Here is an 18,680-nt window from a genome sequence, read left to right as displayed (position 1 = left end):
GAGTTATGTGAGAATTTCAGCCCCTGAGCTTTTATTTTTCTACTTTTTGTAGATAAGACAAAAAGGATACATTTTTGGAAAAATTGGCAATTCAAGTAATAAAAAATGTACAAGTAAAAGACATTCATATTAAATATGAAGATGATGTAAGTCATTTTAGTTTCTTTAAGTTAGTAATTAAATGTGTATTTTATGATACTGTTGATTTGTCTATATATGGATTACCTGTACCCAATTTAAATCTAAGGTTAGTGTTGTTTCTTTTCTTTTTTTGATGAGTGCATTACCATATCTCCTTTCCTGTGTTAGGCATCTACAAATGTAACTATAGCATAAAACCACCACATGGATTGTTCTCTTACTCTTTTGAATTTTGCTGTGTGTTAAGGCACAACTTTAAGGAACTAGTTTCCTTTTATATTGACAAAGAGGGACAGTAAACTTCTTGTTACCTGGGTGTAGCCCATGGAGTTGGAATGAATCACCCATAAGTTTTCACAGAGTATTTAGCAACCAAACATCTCTTACAACCACAAGTTTAAACCAGTTGAAGTGTTTTTTTTTTTTGGAATATTAAGAATAGTTTATTATTCAGTTTGTCATGAAATTGATGCAAAAATATTCAATTCAAATTACATTGTCTATGATTTGTGAAATTATAGATGCTTTGCTCCTAATTAACTGAAGATAGTAACATTATACTGTTTTCTTTTTACCTGATTCATTGCCATTAGCAATGTTCCCTCCAACCATTTAAAAGAGTTTAGAATGTCAGTTGTTCAAAATTACTTTCGTTAAAGTTAAAATGTACTTACAGTAACTTATAATGTAAAAAATCAGCAAGGTGATAATATAATTGTTATAATAAAATGAATTATAATAATTATAACAAGTTTATGTGGGGGAAATAAACACTCATGCCTGCACCTATAAAGATAACAGTCTATCAGAGTATGATCCTTGAATGCAGGACTTTGTAGCATTTTTTTTTTTCATTTTTCTTTTATTATTCATATGTGCATACAAGGCTTGGTTCATTTCTCCCCCCTGCCCCCACCCCCTCCCTTACCACCCACTCCACCCCCTCCCGCTCCCACCCCTCAATACCCAGCAGAAACTATTTTGCCCTTATCTCTAATTTTGTTGTAGAGAGAGTATAAGCAATAATAGGAAGGAACAAGGGGTTTTGCTGGTTGAGATAAGGATAGCTATACAGGGCATTGACTCACATTGATTTCCTGTGCGTGGGTGTTACCTTCTAGGTTAATTCTTTTTGATCTAACCTTTTCTCTAGTTCCTGGTCCCCTTTTCCTATTGGCCTCAGTTGCTTTAAGGTATCTGCTTTAGTTTCTCTGCATTAAGGGCAACAAATGCTAGCTAGTTTTTTAGGTGTCTTACCTATCCTCACCCCTCCCTTGTGTGCTCTCGCTTTTATCATGTGCTCAAAGTCCAATCCACTTGTTGTGTTTGCCCTTGATCTAATGTCCACATATGAGGGAAAACATACGATTTTTGGTCTTTTGAGCCAGGCTAACCTCACTCAGAATGATGTTCTCCAATTCCATCCATTTACCAGCGAATGATAACATTTCATTCTTCTTCATGGCTGCATAAAATTCCATTGTGTATAGATACCACATTTTCTTAATCCATTCGTCAGTGGTGGGGCATCTTGGCTGTTTCCATAACTTGGCTATTGTGAATAGTGCCGCAATAAACATGGATGTGCAGGTGCCTCTGGAGTAACAGTCTTTTGGGTATATCCCCAAGAGTTAAACCAGTTGAAGTGTTTAACTCAGTTAATATTGTAGCTTGAGATTAAGATATGTTGTTTAAAACTTTGAAGAATATGTAAGAAAACTTGAATTTTATCATTTACTCAGGGAATTGGAAATATTTTTCCATCTCTTCTACTAATGTATTTGCATTCTATTTTAATTTTCATTTGCCTAAAGTTTGAGCTGAATTAAAGCAATAAGGAAACAGATTTTTCCTTTCCTAAGTTCTGCATGTAACTTAATATTCAGTAGCACATACTTACAGTTTTTAAAAAATATTCCATTTTATGCTGACTTTATCTTTTGGGTTTATAGAGTTACTAATGTGAATTTTAACTAGCAAATAAATGTCCTAAAAAATCTAAGTTATAAATGTCCACATTTATAAAAAACTCAGGAAAATAAAGTGTACTCAACATATGGATTTGAAAAAAATGTTAAAAACTATGTGGAGAAATGGGAACAGTTGCACACTGTAGGTGGGAATGTGAATTACTATAGCTATTTTAGAAAACTGTGGAGTTGCTCTAAAAAACTTGAAATGAAATTAGTATAGGTTCCAGCAATCCCACTTCTGGGTAAATAGTCAAAGAGATCAAAATTAGTATTTTGAAATACATGACATGCAGTCATGTATTCATTGCAGCATTATTCACAGTAGCTAAGAGATGGAAACAGCAGAAGTATCTATCAGCAGATGAATGGATAATGAAAATATATGTATGCAAAATTAAATTCTGTCCAGTCTTAAAAAAAGGAGGAACTTCTCTCATTTTCAACAACATGGATGAAAGTGGAGATCGTTATGTTAAGTGAAATAAGCCAGGCACTGAAAAAAAATTTTTAATGATCTTACTTGTATGTGGTGTCTAAAACAATCAAACACATAGAAATAGAAACTAGAATGATTATAGAAATTGGGGCAGGAAGGAGAGGAAGAAAGTGTCAGACAGGAGCAATTTATTGTGCAGCATTGTCACTATAGGTAATAATAATGTGTATTTCAAAATTGCCGTGAGTTTAGATTTTAAATGTACTCACCATAAGAAAATGATAAGCTTATGAGGTGATGAGTATGTTTTTACTTTGATTTGATTTTCCACAGTTGTTTCCACATACAGAAACATCACATTATGCTAGGTAAATAGATGCAAATGTTATTCACGTCAACTAAATCAGTAAAAACTCACTAATGACATGTGACTGAATGAGAACCTCAGTTTGAGCCTAACTAAGCTTTTTACTGATTAAATACAGTTAGAAAGGCACCTTATTTCTCTTCATTTAATATAAAATAAGAGCCATACAGGAGTGGGATAAATAACCTCAACCATATTTAAATTGATATCAGTGATAAAATAATCTAAAAGAAAGAAAATAAAAAAGTATAGATTCTTGTATCATGTCTTTTTCAATTTGATTATCTTATTTGTATCTAGGATTTGAGAAACAGATTTTATATGGGTAAAGTAATAATTTACCGTAAAAATATTCCTTGGATAATTGCAGTAATTTGGAATTGTGTTTTGTTAAAGATTCTTTTGAAATAGTTACAAATTATTTTAACTACTTGTTTGTAGGTATAAAAGAGATCCATATAGGATAAAAGGAAGTTGTTTTGCCATAAATTATTATATATGATATTAGTTAAAAATAAGGCCCACAACCCTATGTGTGCTTTTCAACTACTCTAGAGCATGCATACGTATACTTCCTGTTTGCGAGTGGTTCATGTTACAAAACTATGGAGTTCCTCTGGATGATTTAGGATATTAGCGTTCCCTCTCCTGAGTTTCCTAGTTTCTGTCATGGCCAGACAATTCTGTAAGACATTTGAACATCTCTAGGATGTCCTAGTCAATGATACTGTGCACATTGTTGAGTAGTTTAAGCTCAGTGTATAAACACAACTTAGGTACTGAAAGTCAGAAGTAGAACAACAGTTTGTCATTGATAGATTTTGGGAAACGAGACTGAGGAAATGAACTATTAAGAATCTGTAGTCAGTGGGGTGGGCTTAGTGCATAAGAATGTGTAGTTTTCGCGGCGAATGCCTTTTGATTCTCTGTATGTTTGCTTAGACTCTTCATTCTGCTTTTTTTCAGTATTACTTTTTACTTTGTCTTCCTGGTAGTTATATTCAGGTTTTCATGCGTATATGAGATATTACTTTTTTTCTCTCATCCTTCTTTTTACTTCCCTTATAGGATTTACCATTCCCTCTTCTGTGTTCTACATTATATTTTATCAAAGACTTGCATGTTTTATTTACCATGTTGATGCTTCTATTTAACTACATTTATTCCTTTGTAGAGAGCTACCTACCTTTTAATGCTTTTGTGATGATTCAATGAGTTAGTCTGGTTAAAGTCCTTGACATACTGTTTGGCTCAATTACTTCTTACTTCAGCTGCTAGAGTGGCTGTTATTACTAAGGACAGTAACAGGAAACCACCTGTCTCTTTTGTGTCTCCACTGTTCTTCCGTCTTTGTGGTTAAAAGCCAACACTTGGAGCTACAGTACTCTTCCACCTCTGATCAGGCTCTTGTTTGCACCTCCCCAGCTTCCTCCCGTTTCCTTCCTTCATCAGTTTCCTTCTCTACCTAAATCTTCACCCCCCTTGCCCTCCTTCTCCCTGTCCTTTTCCCGTTCTCTCCTTTCCTCCTTCCATCCTTCCCTTTCACCTCCTTACAAGCTTTTAAACACTTTTTTAAAATTACTGAATTTGAACCCAGGGCTTCACTCTACTGTTTGAGCCACTCTGCCAGCTCCTTCACCACATTCTGTCTCCCCTTTATAACAAACTTAAAAAGGCTCTTCTTTCCTGTCCCACACCCGACTCAGACTCCATTACTGCTGCCTTTCTCCTTTCCAACCAGACTTGTGAGTTTTCTTTCTTCCCATGCTGTCTGCCTTTTTTCACCTCCTGCTGATTCCCACCCACTGTACTCTGACTGTCCTCCCTCTGAAACTTCTCCAGTAGTTCATCAGTAATGCCCTTGGTGTTAAGTAAGTTTAGTATTTGGCTTGCTGACATGGTAGAGCTATGATTTCCATGCTCTCCTGGTTTTCATCCTACTTTACAGTAACATTTCTTAAGATCTTGTACCCTCTTCAGTAGAGAATATGCTGGCTGGCTGTCTTTAGATAACTAAAAACAGAATTCCTTCCACAGTTCAGACACATAGAAGCCCAATAATTTTCTGAATGAGGGAACTCAGTTTTTCATTGTTCCTTTGTTTATGCCATATAAATATGTAAAGAAACAAGTAGCTGACATTAGCTAGATGTCTTTTATTTTTTTTATTATTTTGCTCCTGTTTAAAAATTTTACAGCACTGTTATGTGAAATTTAGAGCATATTTCAGTTATTCTCCTTAGTTTCTTTTAGACTACAAATGATCACTGGACTCCCTGCATATTAAATGAAGCAGAAAAAATTATATACAAGGTATTATATTTTAGTAGAGTGAAAATTCTGGCTCTTTCCTGGTACAAATACTTAATATACCTTCTTGAAGAAGTGGTGAAGCAGAATGTGCCATTGGTGTGAATTACAAGTCAGAATTTTTGTATTTTTTAAAAACCAACTTGCTCTATATAAAGTTTCCAAATTTCTTTTGTGTAGGTCAATTTTTACGCTTGCATATATATGAAATGTCTGGGGTTAGCCAGGTTAAAGTCAGAATTGAATAGTGAAAGTCGGAATACAATGACCAGAATACCATAGGAACCTCTTGTCTAGTTCTGCCTTGCCCTGAATGTATCATCAATGTGTAGTTTGAGTATTAACTCTGCAGAAGTGTATAGATAGATGTTATTTAAGGCTAACCCAAAATCAATACATCAGAGCTTCAAAAACTTTGGGAAATGGTGATATTAAGTACAAGCTTATAGTAAATGAACTGATTTTTGTTAACTGCTTTGACTATGTAAAATGCTGATATTCATAGGAAACCTGGCCACCTTTGTGTTAGGATAAGTGTCAGGTGTAATGCCAGAAGATAAAGTCTGTTTCAAAGAAGATAGTCTGTCTCAAAAGTGACAAGACACTTATTTTTACTTTTTAAAAATTTAAATATGTTTTAATTTTTAATTGATATGCAGTAATTGTACATACATATGGGGTACAGTATGACATTTCAATACAGGTAAACAATGTTTAATGATCAGAGTAGGGTGACTGGCATATTTAATCACTTCAGACATAAAAAATTTCTTTGGGTTAGTAACATTTAAAATCCTTTTTACTAGCTATTTTGAAATTTAATTCATTCTACTGTGCTAAATAACATTAGAAGGTTTTCCTTCTATCCACCTGCATCCCCGTAGCCATTAACCATTCTGTCTCTTACTCACCCTCCATCTTCCCAGGCTCTGCCCACCACTATTGTATTTTCCAGTCTTTGAGATCAACCTATAGCCTCTGTGTATAAGTAAGAACTTGGCTTTCTATGCCTGACTTATTTCACTAGTGTTCTCTAGTTCCATACATGTTGCTGCAAATGACATAATTTCATTTGTTATGGCTGAATAATATTCTATTGTATATTTACACCCTGTTTCTATCCATCAGTTGATGGACTCTTAGGTTGTTTCCATTTCTTAGGTATTGTGAGTAGGGCTTCGATAAACATGGGAGTGCAGATGTCTCTTTAGCATATTTATTCCCTAGTAGTAGGATTGCTGGATCACATGAAAGTTTTGTTTTTAGTTTTTGTTGCCAGTATTGCAGTTTGAACTCAAGGCCTCATACTTGCTACACAAGTGCTCTACACTTGATGCATGTCCCCTGCCCTTTTTGCTTTAGCTTATTTTTCACATAGGGTCTTATCCTTTTGCCTGGGCCAGCAGACTGTGATCTTCCTCTGCCTCTGAGTCTCTGGGATTACAGGTGTGAGCCATTATGTATGTCCCTGTTTCTGTTTTTTTGAGGATCCTCCATAGTGTTTTCCATAATGACAAGCCCATCTTTTTGCAGTTTCCTTGTGATACTGAGGCTGGAACTCAGCAAACCACAATTCTCTGGTAGCAGCTCCTTTTTATTAGATTCTGCCAATAAGGGGCTCTCAAGGTAGGACCTGGAAAGCAGTCAGAGAATGAAAAGACTTCTTCCTGTTGCTTCCTTTGAACTTGATGCTTGTGGCTCTGGCGATTGCCACACCTTTACTTTTGCAGCAGCAACTTCTTACCAAAGTGGCCCCTAAATCCATTTTTCAACATTTGCAGGACTAGCTTCATTGCCTCAACCCCTCTTCTTCCCATCAGATAAACAAGTATGACCAGTTGCTGATTGGAGCTCATTCTCTGAGATTTGTCTGGTACTTGGCCATGGAGCCCTCCTGTGAGCTGAGAGATATTAGGACCAGTGGATTAGAGGCTATCTTGTGAGAAGTTTCAGCTGTATAGGGCTCTTTATCCAAGAGTTAAATTTTAATAATTCTAACCTTTTTCCTTTTCTTCCTTGACCTGACTTATTTTTCAATGGTCACTGTCAATAAAAATCGATCAATGGTGGATAAAACATTTTGACTTGGCTTCTTCCTGGGGGTCTTTGTAATTACTACCTACTTGGTTTCTTAACTGATTGAGTGAAGAAACTAGATAAAATTAATATTTCCCAGTGGTATTTATGTAGCATTAGGTAATTGAGATACTGTTAGTTATTATAGAAAAAAATATTTTCTCATCAAGTAAGATTGCTTATTAAAGCATTAATTTTAAAAACTGTAGGATTTCACAATACTCTTAACTATGCTTATAAATACCATGAATCTGTAATGGTTATTTATTTAGTATGTAGCTATCCCCACTTTGTTTAACTATAGGTTCCTCTCCATCCCTCTTTTGGAAACAGCCCTTGGTATCTGCTTGGAGCATCATGTCTTTCCTTACCCAGTAAAACATTTACTGGGTCTGTTAATGGCTAAATTCTTTATAAACATTTGATAGTTGAATGAATGAATCTCTTAGAAATTGTGTTCCTGGAAGTACAATTTAGCAAATGCTAAATTTAATATTAAAGCCTTATGAATATATTTTTCTTCACTTTTGCATTATTTTCTTTCCTTTGAAAATTCAGAGTGGCAGTTGGGTAAATTGGGAATATGAGAATAATCTTTTAATGTTGATAATACAGTTTCAATGGGTTTATTGCTTCAACTGCTTTCATTTTTCTTTTGTAGCTGATAAGACTTGACAGTCATAGTGCCTACTGGAATGTAAACTGCTTTATGTTTTACAGGGGATCAAGGGGCCAGATTTTGTTAATTTCAGTTTGTACCTGAAAGAGCTAACTACATTCCGTCAGTGTGCTTGTTAAGACAGGTCCATGACAAGGATAGGATTTTAGACATTTGCTAACCTGTATAGCACTAAATCAGAAGTATCAAATCTGTTGTTTGATTTCAGAGATCTTTATGAATCATTCACTAGTGACATGAGAATCTATTAAAATTTCACTTATAGTCTTTCATACTCATTTTGATGGCGTTCTTGTTAAATTGGGTTATTTTGTAGGAGAATGATTCAGAGTACTATAAGGAAAGATGATACATTTCAGATCTACAGCATTTATCTTTGGCAAATATTTTATTCATGATGTAAATAATGTTCTGTGCATTTTTCTTATGCACTAGTGGTTACAAAGAGTAATAAAGATATTGATATAAGAAGCAAGGTTTTTTGGGGTTTTTTTTTGTAAATGTGGCTGATTATGTGTGTGCGTTTTCTTTTTCATGCTCATATAATTCAAAAATCATTTTTTTAAATTTAGGATCAATTGTAAATTGAAATTCCTTTCTTTTTGTTTTTGGTAAATGGAGTTTATTAAGAGTTAAGAAAGGGAAACACAGAGGGGAGCATGTGGGGCTCAGGGGGAGAGAGAGGGAGAGAGAGAAAGAGAGAGAGAGAGAGAAAGTGAGGGAGCTTCTCTTTCTGAGGTACTTTTAAAACTTACACCAATCTATGGGAAAGGAGGAACCAGGTGATTCCTATCTAATAATCAATGAATGGGGAGGGTAGTGGGCAGTTCCTAGCCAGGTGAGGTGGTATGGGCCGGCCCTGGGCAACTTACATATGTGTCCTGAACTTTCCCTATTTCTTGCATGCCTCAAGTCTATTGTGATAGATCTTTCCTTTGTTTTTATAACCAAAGGATAATTGCCAAGAATGAAGAAGTTTATGAAGGAAGAACTGAAAGGTCGACTTCTGTTATTGTGAGTCTGAGTGTGAATCTGATTTTGTAGAAGATGATAGCTACAAAAGACAAACATAAACAAAAGTTGTTGTCCATAGCTGAAGAGGGTAGGAAACACCATCGCTGTAGGCCCAGGGAACTCCTGAGAAGTTTTCTTGAGAAATGCTTGTGCTGAGTTGAGTTCTTAGGTTACTCTAACTCTATTTTTGTCTTTTCACAGTTTGCTTTGTTCTGAGTGGCTGGGAAATTTTGAATTCTTAAGTCAATTGCATATTTTATCATGACTGTTCATTGATAACTGATGTTCTCTGTGCCTGAAGCTTGGTACACTCTAGATTGCATAGTATTTCTCTTCCACTTTTACAGATTTTATTCGCAAGAGACTTGTTTGTATTGATTGTATTTTGAGCTCTACCTTTTGTCCCCCTAGGGAATTTAGCTAGCAAGACAGATAATTTATTGATTTAATGCCACAACCCTTTTCTCTCATATTTCTCCACCTTCCAATGATGTTCCCTAATCTTTGATTTAGGAAAGTGTCTAATGCTTCCTATTGCCTTCTCTTACCCATCACCAGAATTCAGATGCCCATGGAGCAGGCAATATAATCAAGTGAAGTGGACAGCACCGTCATAAAAGGTCATGGGAGAAGCCTCATTACAGCAGGTTGTGTGGATATAGGGGAGCCAAAGAGAGAAATGGTGAACTCAGAGTCACACTTCATTGATGAAGGCAATTCCCAGACTCATCCAGTTGTTTCAGTTCAGCTGCATGGAGTCAGTGTTGTTGGACATTCTGATTTTTCACAAAAAAATATTCTGGGTTTTATGTGGTAGTTCTCAGTTTTTAAATGTTAACAACAAATGTCAAAAATACAACTGTGGGGGCTGGTGGAATGGTTCAAGTGGTATAGCACCTGCCTAGCAAATATTGAGGACCTGATTCAAACTCCAGCACCACCAAAAATAAATAAATAAATAATACTACTGTGAGAGCCAGCATTGGGTCCCAAGTATGTTATTGTATAAAAATAATTAGCATTTAAAAGATACTTAATTCCTAAAGATTTAGAATGAACTACTCACAGAAAGAAAAAACGGGGAGAGAGAGAGAAAGAAAAGGAAAGATAAGAGTAGTGTTGTTAATGGCAAATAGTGTTTTCAGAAAACCCTGGTTCTTGTGTTCCAGCATGGAAGAATCCAAGCAGAACATGTGTGTGTAAATGGGGTTTATTAAAAGTTAGGGAAAGGGAAATACAAAGGGAGCATGGTGGAATGCAGGTGGAGTCTGCCAGCAGAAAGAGTGTGCTTTTCTGCCAGCAGAGAGAGTGTGCTTTTCTTTTTCAGGTGCTTTAAAACCTACATTGACCTAGGGCAGACCCAGGAGATTCCCACCCAATAATAAATGAGTGGTGGGGGGGCATGGGCAGTTCCCAGCCAGGTGGAGGTGGTCTGGGCCATCGTTGGGAAACCTACATGAAACTCAAACTTTTCCAACTTCTAGCCTGCTTCAGTGTGGTGGATGGTGTGAAGAAGGACCGTGAATAACTTACTAATTTTTAAATATTAAGTTATATTTTTTCATCAAAAGTACAACTAAACTAATATCATTTGTGTAAATGTCTATTAGTAACTGGTATTGCAAAGCCAGAGATTTAGACTTTAATTAATAAAATAATTGAGTGCTCTGACTTCTATTTTCTCTTCCTACCATCCAAAAAAAGGTGCAAAACAGTAACAGATTAGTAAATAATAAATATAGTGTTGTACATGTGGAAAGTAGCATCCTTTAAGAGGGAAGAGTTTTTTCCTTAGTGTGAAGGTAGGCTGTGGCATCTGTCTCCCCATGTTCTTCCTGTTATCTTTATTGCTCACTTCATAGTTTACTTCAGTTAGGATGGTGAGAATTTCATCACCTCGAGGACATCTTTTCTCAGGCTCTGGCAAAGTGATTGGATATACCAGGTTCCCCTCAAGGGGTCTTGGTAGGAAACACAGTTGGCCACAGTGGCCATCCCCAGAAGAAAGTTGGCCTCTTCTGGGATAAACCTCTTTTGAGAAGATGAGTCCATTTATAAAAAGGAGTTCTTCTGCACTGAGTCAGTGTCAACAGGTATAGCTTTATGATAGTTATCCCCTTGACAAACCTAAATAAAAAAGACTTTTGGTTTTCTAGCCAGAGAAGGGCACTTAGAACCAGGGAAATAAGATGTCAGTTCATAGATGGAGGCCTGCTCTCCATGATTGCCATAGACAGTGCCCTTATCTCCATGGGAGAGGATATAGCAGATGAAGCAGTCTTTTGTTATTGTGGCCCGTACTTTGATAGGATTGTAGAACCTCATAGATTTCCTTCACTGTGTAGTTTTTTAAGGTATTATCTCAGAATGAAGCTTCTTAAAGGTTTGGCACAAAATGTCTGCATCCAAGTTTGTTCCTTTCCTATTTTTGATATTGTGATATTTAGGTATTTTTTTTTTTTGTGCCCTACTGTTGAAGATCAAACAGTATCCTCTGGGTTTGTTTTGTTTGGTAAGCTTTATTGGATATCTGATCTGTGACTCCCTGTTCTTGTTCTCTTGGAGAGTCCAACGTTGCCAGCGCTCTGAGAGAACCCTCCCTATTTGAAAATGAATCTGAACATCCTTGAGTGCTCATTTTCTCTCTGTTAGGTTGTCTTTACCTCTGCTCAATTCTTCAGTCATTGATCTTTTCCAGCAGGCTCTTATTGGTTTGTTCACAGATTTTTTTTTTAGGGTGTCTAAGATTGTTTCACCTAGGAGGATTCTCTTCTCCATCTCCATGAAAATATCAAGCAGACTCATGTTATTATCCAGTTTACACTGGGGATCTCATTGTTCAAAAAAAAAAACTTAAAAGGCTTCAATTCTAGCTTGCTTATATCTTCTGAAATTTGAAAAAGCATGACTCTGTAGGCAGAAATCTGGACTTTGCCTGGAATCTGGAGCTCCTTTTCCATCTCTTCCCTGGTTGTGACCAGAAAATTGTTCAGAAGATCCAGTCTATTAATTTGGAAAAGCAGCAACTTCAAGAAGAACAGATTGCCTTCCTCCAACATTCCCTTCTCCTGCAGTCTCTGGAATAACATCAAAGTATCCTTGATGGGCTCTTGTTTCTTTTGTGGGATATAGTCTAGGCTCAGGAATTTGAGAGAGGCCAGCTCATCACTGTCAAGTTCCTCCCCAATTTGTAAAGACACTTACTGAAATCCATTGTAGGCACAAATTAGAAGAGTAGTTATAACCTGCTCCACCCTTTCCCTGCACCATCACAGTCACCAAGTTCCCCTGGAGAACTGAGCCCGAGAACTGAGCCTCATTCCTTGGGCTCAGTTCTCAAGTTTCTCCACTAGAGAAAATCTCTGAAACAAAGATGACTTGCCTCCAGGAGGGAGCTTTCTTTTACTTTGGATCTTTCTGTCATTCCACCGGCTCTTGTGCTGCCTTCAGCTGTCACTTCCTGTTTCTCTCTACCCTGTTGAGAATTTACTCATGCATTCATGAAACCGGGCTTTTTAAAATAACAGGAAATAAAGGAAGGAGAGGCTGTGAAATCACTGTCTTTCAGCAGAAGGGCAGAGTCTGGTCTTCAGCAAGAGAGAAAGAACAAGAGACTAAACTTTTATCTGTAAATTGAAATTCTAACAAGTGCAACTATATTCCCAAACCATAAGTACAGTAAGTACTAGTGAAAGTTGATTTCATGTTATAAAAGGAAACATGGAAGTAAATATTTTAACATGGGTTTTCTAATAAAATTACTGTAGCTTATAGAACACATTAATTTTGTCCCTTAGCTTAATGATATAACATATTTGGATTACAACTAATTATTTAGGACTAGATCATAAACATAGACCAATGTGGGGAATGAGAGAGAAGGGCAGTATAGCTAAGGTCCTTTCCTATAGCTGACTTCCTTTGACATCCATGTTTTCTTCACATCTTGTTACTGCATTTTGTTTTAGGACTTAGATTTTCTTCATTTTTTTCCTTTCATTCTTTTGAAATCTCTGACATCTTGATATTCAGGCTACCCTACCACGTCACTATTGCAGTGTTAAGATAAACCAACCACTCAGACTTTTTTTTAAAGTGATGAATTTTTTAATTTAATGTCTTTATTAACATATATTAGTTGTATGGGGTGAGGAATTTCATTATGACATTTCCATACATGCTCGTAATATACCTTGGTTAGGTTCAACCCCACCATCACTCTCCCTTATCCTCCTCCCCCCCTACTTAAAACAATTTCACAGGTTTCATTGTTCTATTTTCATTGGCCATATTCACCTTCCTTTGCCCCTTCCATTCCTCCTCCTCCTCTCACTAATATTTGCCCCCTAGCAGAACCTGTTTTATAATCCTGTCCTTCATTTTTAAGTGTATATTCATTGTTCAAGGGGGTTTCATCAGGGTATTTCACCTATGAATATACTGTATTTCAATCAGATACCCCCTTTATTTTTCTTCCTTACCGCTTTCCTCTTGTTCTCTTATTATTCACCAGCTTTCAGTGTGTTTGATTATGTTTTCTTCCTATATACTTGTAAATTATTTCATATTGTTCACTCCTTTATCATTCTCTTTTCCCCTCCCTCTCCCCTAGTCTCCACAAACAGTCCTATTATTAGGACTCTTCATACACAAACACACACACACACACACACACACACACACACGTATATATATTATCATGTTTGTATTTGTGTATATGCTTATCTTTTGGATATTCCATATATGAGGAACATGAAACCTTTGTCTTTCTGAACCTGGTTTACTTCACTTAACATCATGATCTGCAGTTTTATCTGTATTATCACATTTTCTTACTCTGTTGATCAGTTGTAGGGCATCTGAGCTGCATAACTTGGCTCTTGTGAATAGTGCTGCAATAAACATGGATGTGCAAGTGTCTGTATTGTAGAACATTTTCTTGGCACCATCTTTTTTTAAAAATAGATCCTAACAAAGCCATCTGCTTATTTATCTGCTTTCTCAGTTTCAGTTTCATTCTAAAGACGTTATCAGCTGTTATTTGTGTCCCCCTTTATAACTGTCCTTGGCTTTCATACCCATGTCCCTCCTTTTCTCATGTTGCTCTTGCTCACAGTTTTTTCCTTCCTATTCCAGTAGGTATTTGCCACTGGGTAATGGTAATTTCTCCTAGGGTCATAGACGCCTCTGTTTAATGATGACAGAGTTTTAAAGTGCTCCCAGTTTGTGAAAGAACTAATTCAGAAAAATCTACCACTTCATTCTTAGGCATTTATGAGTAACCTGTAATCGGTTAAAAATTTTGTACAATCTTATGCAAATTTTAATTATCATAAGGTGTCATTATTTACATAGTTTTAAGACTGTTGACAAAGTTTATCACCTTACTTTACACTATCATCTTCCCTAGTATGCCATTTTTACACTACTCAACCTCAAGAATATGTTCTTTAATTGATTTAAGTTTATATGTCTAATTAGTTTGGAAAACATAAAGTGCTGAGTAATTTTTTCCTGGGATAATTTTATATATAATTCCGTTACTGTATTCTGCCAATGATTAAGTGAGAGGCAATAATTAGATTTCATTTCTTTCCTTGTACTAGTATATTTAATGAATAAGGAAGTTATTAAATGTTGTTCAGCAAGGAACAAGTACATTGTCTCATTATTTCTATATCTTTTAAGTAATTAGAAGTATAAATTTCAAATTAAATAAAATTCATAATATAAAAAGTTAGAAAATATGGTTCAAAGAAGAAAATAGAAATATTCATCTCATATACTCTACTACTTTCACTACTGTTTTAAGTAATTAGAGCAGAAATTTCAAATTATATGAAATTCATAATAACTATAAGGTAGAAAACTAATTATAGACATATAATCTTAGAGTCAATTAAAGAAAATATTCTTGAGGTTGAGTAGTAGTAGTAGTATAAAAAATAGAAAGTCATCTCACATACTCTTTACCTCTCTCAATACTGTTCTTATCTTTCTTCATTCCCTGTAGTCATTTTTATAGTTATATATCTCAACACACACACTTTACTTTATGGTAGTGCTGGAGATCCATCAAACCCAGAGCCTTGCACATGCTAGGAAAGTGCTCTGTCGCTGAGTTATCCTCACAGTCCATATTCATTTTTAAATGCAGTTAAAGCACATACACTTACATTTTATTTCGTGAATACTCATTGAGCTCCTGTCATTTTAGGTTATGGTTAAATGTGTGCCTTGAGGATCCAGTGAATATGGCTGCTAATCCCAGTTTTGCCATCTAGTAATTGTGTACTTTGAGTCTAGGTATTTAGTCTCCTTGTGCTTCATTTTCCTCATTTGTAAAATGGAATTTACTATATCATACGGTTAATGTGAGGAGTACATGATTATCCATTTAAAGCACTTAGATTATTATGTGTCTGGCCCTTTGTAATTACTAAAGAAGTGATGTTTTGCTCCTCATTATTAACATTGGTATTAGCATACAGAACTGAAAAGAAGACCAAGATCCCTTATTTAAATGGTAGTAGGAGAGGATAATATATAATTAATTAAAAATAAAATAGGCAGGAGAGTCCTAGGGCTAGGCAGTGATGATAATTGAGGTTGCAGTTTTATGCTGGGGGGGTCAGTGAAAGCTTCACTATGAAGTAGACATTTGACATTTGAGGGAGTCAGCCAGAAAGATGTGTTAGGGTAAAGTTTAACCAGGCAGAAAAAACAAAGTATAACTAGCTCAGCAGTTTTCACAACGAGAGTTGTATGGGTGGCCAATGTGGTCAGAGAATAAGGAAGTAGAGAGTTGTGGGAGGGATGCTGATGGGATTTGGGAAGATACCAGATTTGGTAGAATCTTATAAGTTATGGTGTGGATTTTGGCCTTTATTTTTGAATTGGAATTCCATTAATAGGATTTGAGAACAGGATTATATGATCTGGTTTGATTATATGGTAGCAAAGGCAAGAATAGAGGTAAGTTAGGATGCTATTGAAATAATTGAGGAAAGACGTCATTGACTGAAAATGGTTGCAATGGAGGTGATGAAAAGGGTCAGATCTGGATACATTTTGAAAACTGAGCCAGTATTTGCTGACTGGTTAGATGTAAGAGAGAGTCAAAGACACTTGGAGGATTTTGGCCTAAAGAAAGTGGAAAGATAGAGTTGCCATCAAATGAGATGGAGAAGACTGGATGGAACAAGCTTGGATGAGGTGGGAGAAGATCAGGAGTTCCTGATTGGATATAGGAGTGTAAATATGGAGTTCAGAAGAGAAGTCTGTGCTGTCTGTGCACATTTAGGAGTAGTCAGCCCATACATGACATTTATAGGCATGAGATTGGATGAAATCACTGAAGGAATTAGAGTAGCTAGAGAAAAGGATCATTCCAAAGTCCAAAGCATTCTGTTGTAACAGTCAGATAAATTGGAAAGATCCAGCAAAGGTGACCATAAAGGAGTTGCCAGAGATGATGAAGGGAAGCTGTATGAATACCTTTGGCGAAAGAATTTCAAGAAGAGGTGATCACCTGTAACAGATGCATCTGTTTGGTCACTTGTGAACTGATCTTTAAATTTACCAAATTTGGGATGTTTTTAGGCATTAGTTTTTCAAATAATTTTTTGGCCCTAATTTCTTTTTCTTTCTTCTCTCCTTCTTAGACTCTTAATTTTATGCACACACACATTATTTATTATATAAAATACATATATGCACATATCTCAATGTATACATATACTATAACTATATATGTATAAATGATGTCTATACATGTATCTATAATATGCACATTATATTTTTGAAGACATGGGTGAAGCTATCATATATGTTATATTTGCATATGTATATTATATATGACATACATGTTTATTAGACTTTCTGATATTGTGCCATAGGTCACTGAACCCTGTTCATTTTTTTTTTATTTCCCAGTCTTTAATCTCTATGCTTTTTAGGTTAGTAATTTCTGTTGATACATCCTCAGGTTCACTCTTTATTCTGTCATCTCCCATCCTAGGAGTTTTAAATTTCAGATTCTGTATTTTTAAAAGGGACAATTCATTTTGAATTTTTTTTAATAGTTTGCATTTCTTTGTTAAAATTCCAATTTAAAAAAAAATTCCAATTTTTTAGCAACTGCACATGTATTTTCCCTTACCTCACATCACACACTTAAAGTGGCTCATTGTTGGCATTTGTTGATATTCTTTTCCATGAAAATCAGTCGTATTTTTCTCATTTTTTAAAATTTGTTTTTGTCTTTCTGTGTTAAATAATTTTGGATTGTATTCTTGACATTACAACTGTTAGAGTATTTAGTCTCTGGGTCCTATTATATAATCCTCTAGATATTTTTCGTATTTTGTGTTAGTACACAGCCTGTTTAGATTCTGATCCTGAGTTGTGTTTTGCCTTGTGTGGGATGGTTCAAGTCTCAATTCAGTCCCAAGTCTTTCTTTTGTAGCTTTGGATCTGTTCTGCACATGAATTTTATAGGGCTTAGTTGGAGACTTGTACAGATGGTTTGTCTTTCAGTTCAGGTCTCTGAATCTTAGCTGCTTTGGTTTGGGTCAGTTTCATAGATGCGAGTTTTGAGTTAGCCAGAGATTTGGATAACTTCCTACACAGAATTGAGAGATTCCCCACCTCTGGTCTTTTCTCTTTGGGATTTCTCCCTATGCCCTCTGCTTCACTGGCCACAAATAGAGTTTTTCTCAGGGTTTTAGCTCCTTGTATAGCTGTCTTTCAAATGCTCCTGTATTCTCCCATGGTGTGGTACTTTTCTATGGCCATGTAGGAAACTTAAGGCTTACAACAATACACTTGTTACCTGAGAGTTTCTGCAGATCTGAGCCTTCTGCTTACAAGCCTCAGCTATTGCAAGATGTTGGCTGGGACCATCATACTCTCCGAAGCATGGCTGACAGAGGCTCCAATTGCTTTTGTAGAAGTTAGCTCCTTGTGGCTTTGGGATGGAAGACCAGAGTTTTGTTGACTAGAAGCTACTTCAACTCCTAATGTATCATCTTTTGTTCCTTTCCATTGGGCCTCCCTACATAGACTGTCCGTGACATGGCAGTTTGCTTGTTCATAGGGAGAAAGAGAGTCCATCAAGAGGACTGCTGCAAACTTACCCACTTAATAAAATGTAGCTCATTACCTATGCCACCTTTTGTTGGTTAAAAGAAATCATAGGTCTGAAGGGAAGACTGAAGGGAAGGAGTAGGAGATCATAGGGCACACCATGTGAGAAAAACTAAAGACATAAGAAACTTATTCCTGTGCAGATTACTTCTCCAGTTTTTACTCCTTTCCACCATCTACTGCTTTACCCACTTTTCAGAGTTTCAGGTAAATACTTTGTATTTTGTCCAGAAGTTTTATTTGTAATTAGTAGAAAGGAAGGACTAAAGAAGACTTTATGTCACTATGGAATGGAAACATTATCTATGAGTGGACTTAGTAATAAAGAGTAATTTTAATCGAGTAGTGGGCAGAAACATGATAGTTATTAGAGAGAATGAAAAATTAGAAACTGGAGACTGTAAGGGGAGCAGATAAATGGAGTGGCAACTGGTGGGGGATGTGGGGCCAAAAGAAGGTGTGTAACTTGTTTTCCTTTCTGTTTAAAAAAATATTGTAATGTTTCATTTCCAATGTCAGTTGAGTTATTTTTACATC

General features: G+C 35.9%; 1 protein-coding gene and 2 pseudogenes across 20 annotated transcripts in view; 1 reads left to right on the top strand and 2 right to left on the bottom strand.

The window, feature by feature from the left end:
- LOC109678242 (intermembrane lipid transfer protein VPS13C-like) overlaps positions 1-18,680 on the top strand; it is a 55,539-nt gene that overhangs the window by 21,630 nt on the left and 15,229 nt on the right. For 6 of the 20 annotated variants that reach the window (XM_074066471.1, XM_074066475.1, XM_074066473.1 and 3 more), the window contains one exon: positions 53-146. The exons of the other annotated variants lie outside the window; for them this stretch is intronic. The gene's annotated coding sequence lies outside the window, so the exon portion shown is untranslated. The remainder of the gene's footprint in view (positions 1-52; positions 147-18,680) is intronic. 20 annotated transcript variants of the gene reach the window in all.
- Positions 10,684-11,585, bottom strand: LOC141416878 (caspase-8 pseudogene; annotated as a pseudogene).
- Positions 11,674-12,225, bottom strand: LOC109678241 (caspase-8 pseudogene; annotated as a pseudogene).

This window comes from Castor canadensis, chromosome 2 (genome assembly GCF_047511655.1).
Source record: "Castor canadensis chromosome 2, mCasCan1.hap1v2, whole genome shotgun sequence".
Lineage (NCBI taxonomy): Eukaryota > Metazoa > Chordata > Mammalia > Rodentia > Castoridae > Castor > Castor canadensis.
This window is presented reverse-complemented; position numbering and strand designations above follow the sequence as displayed.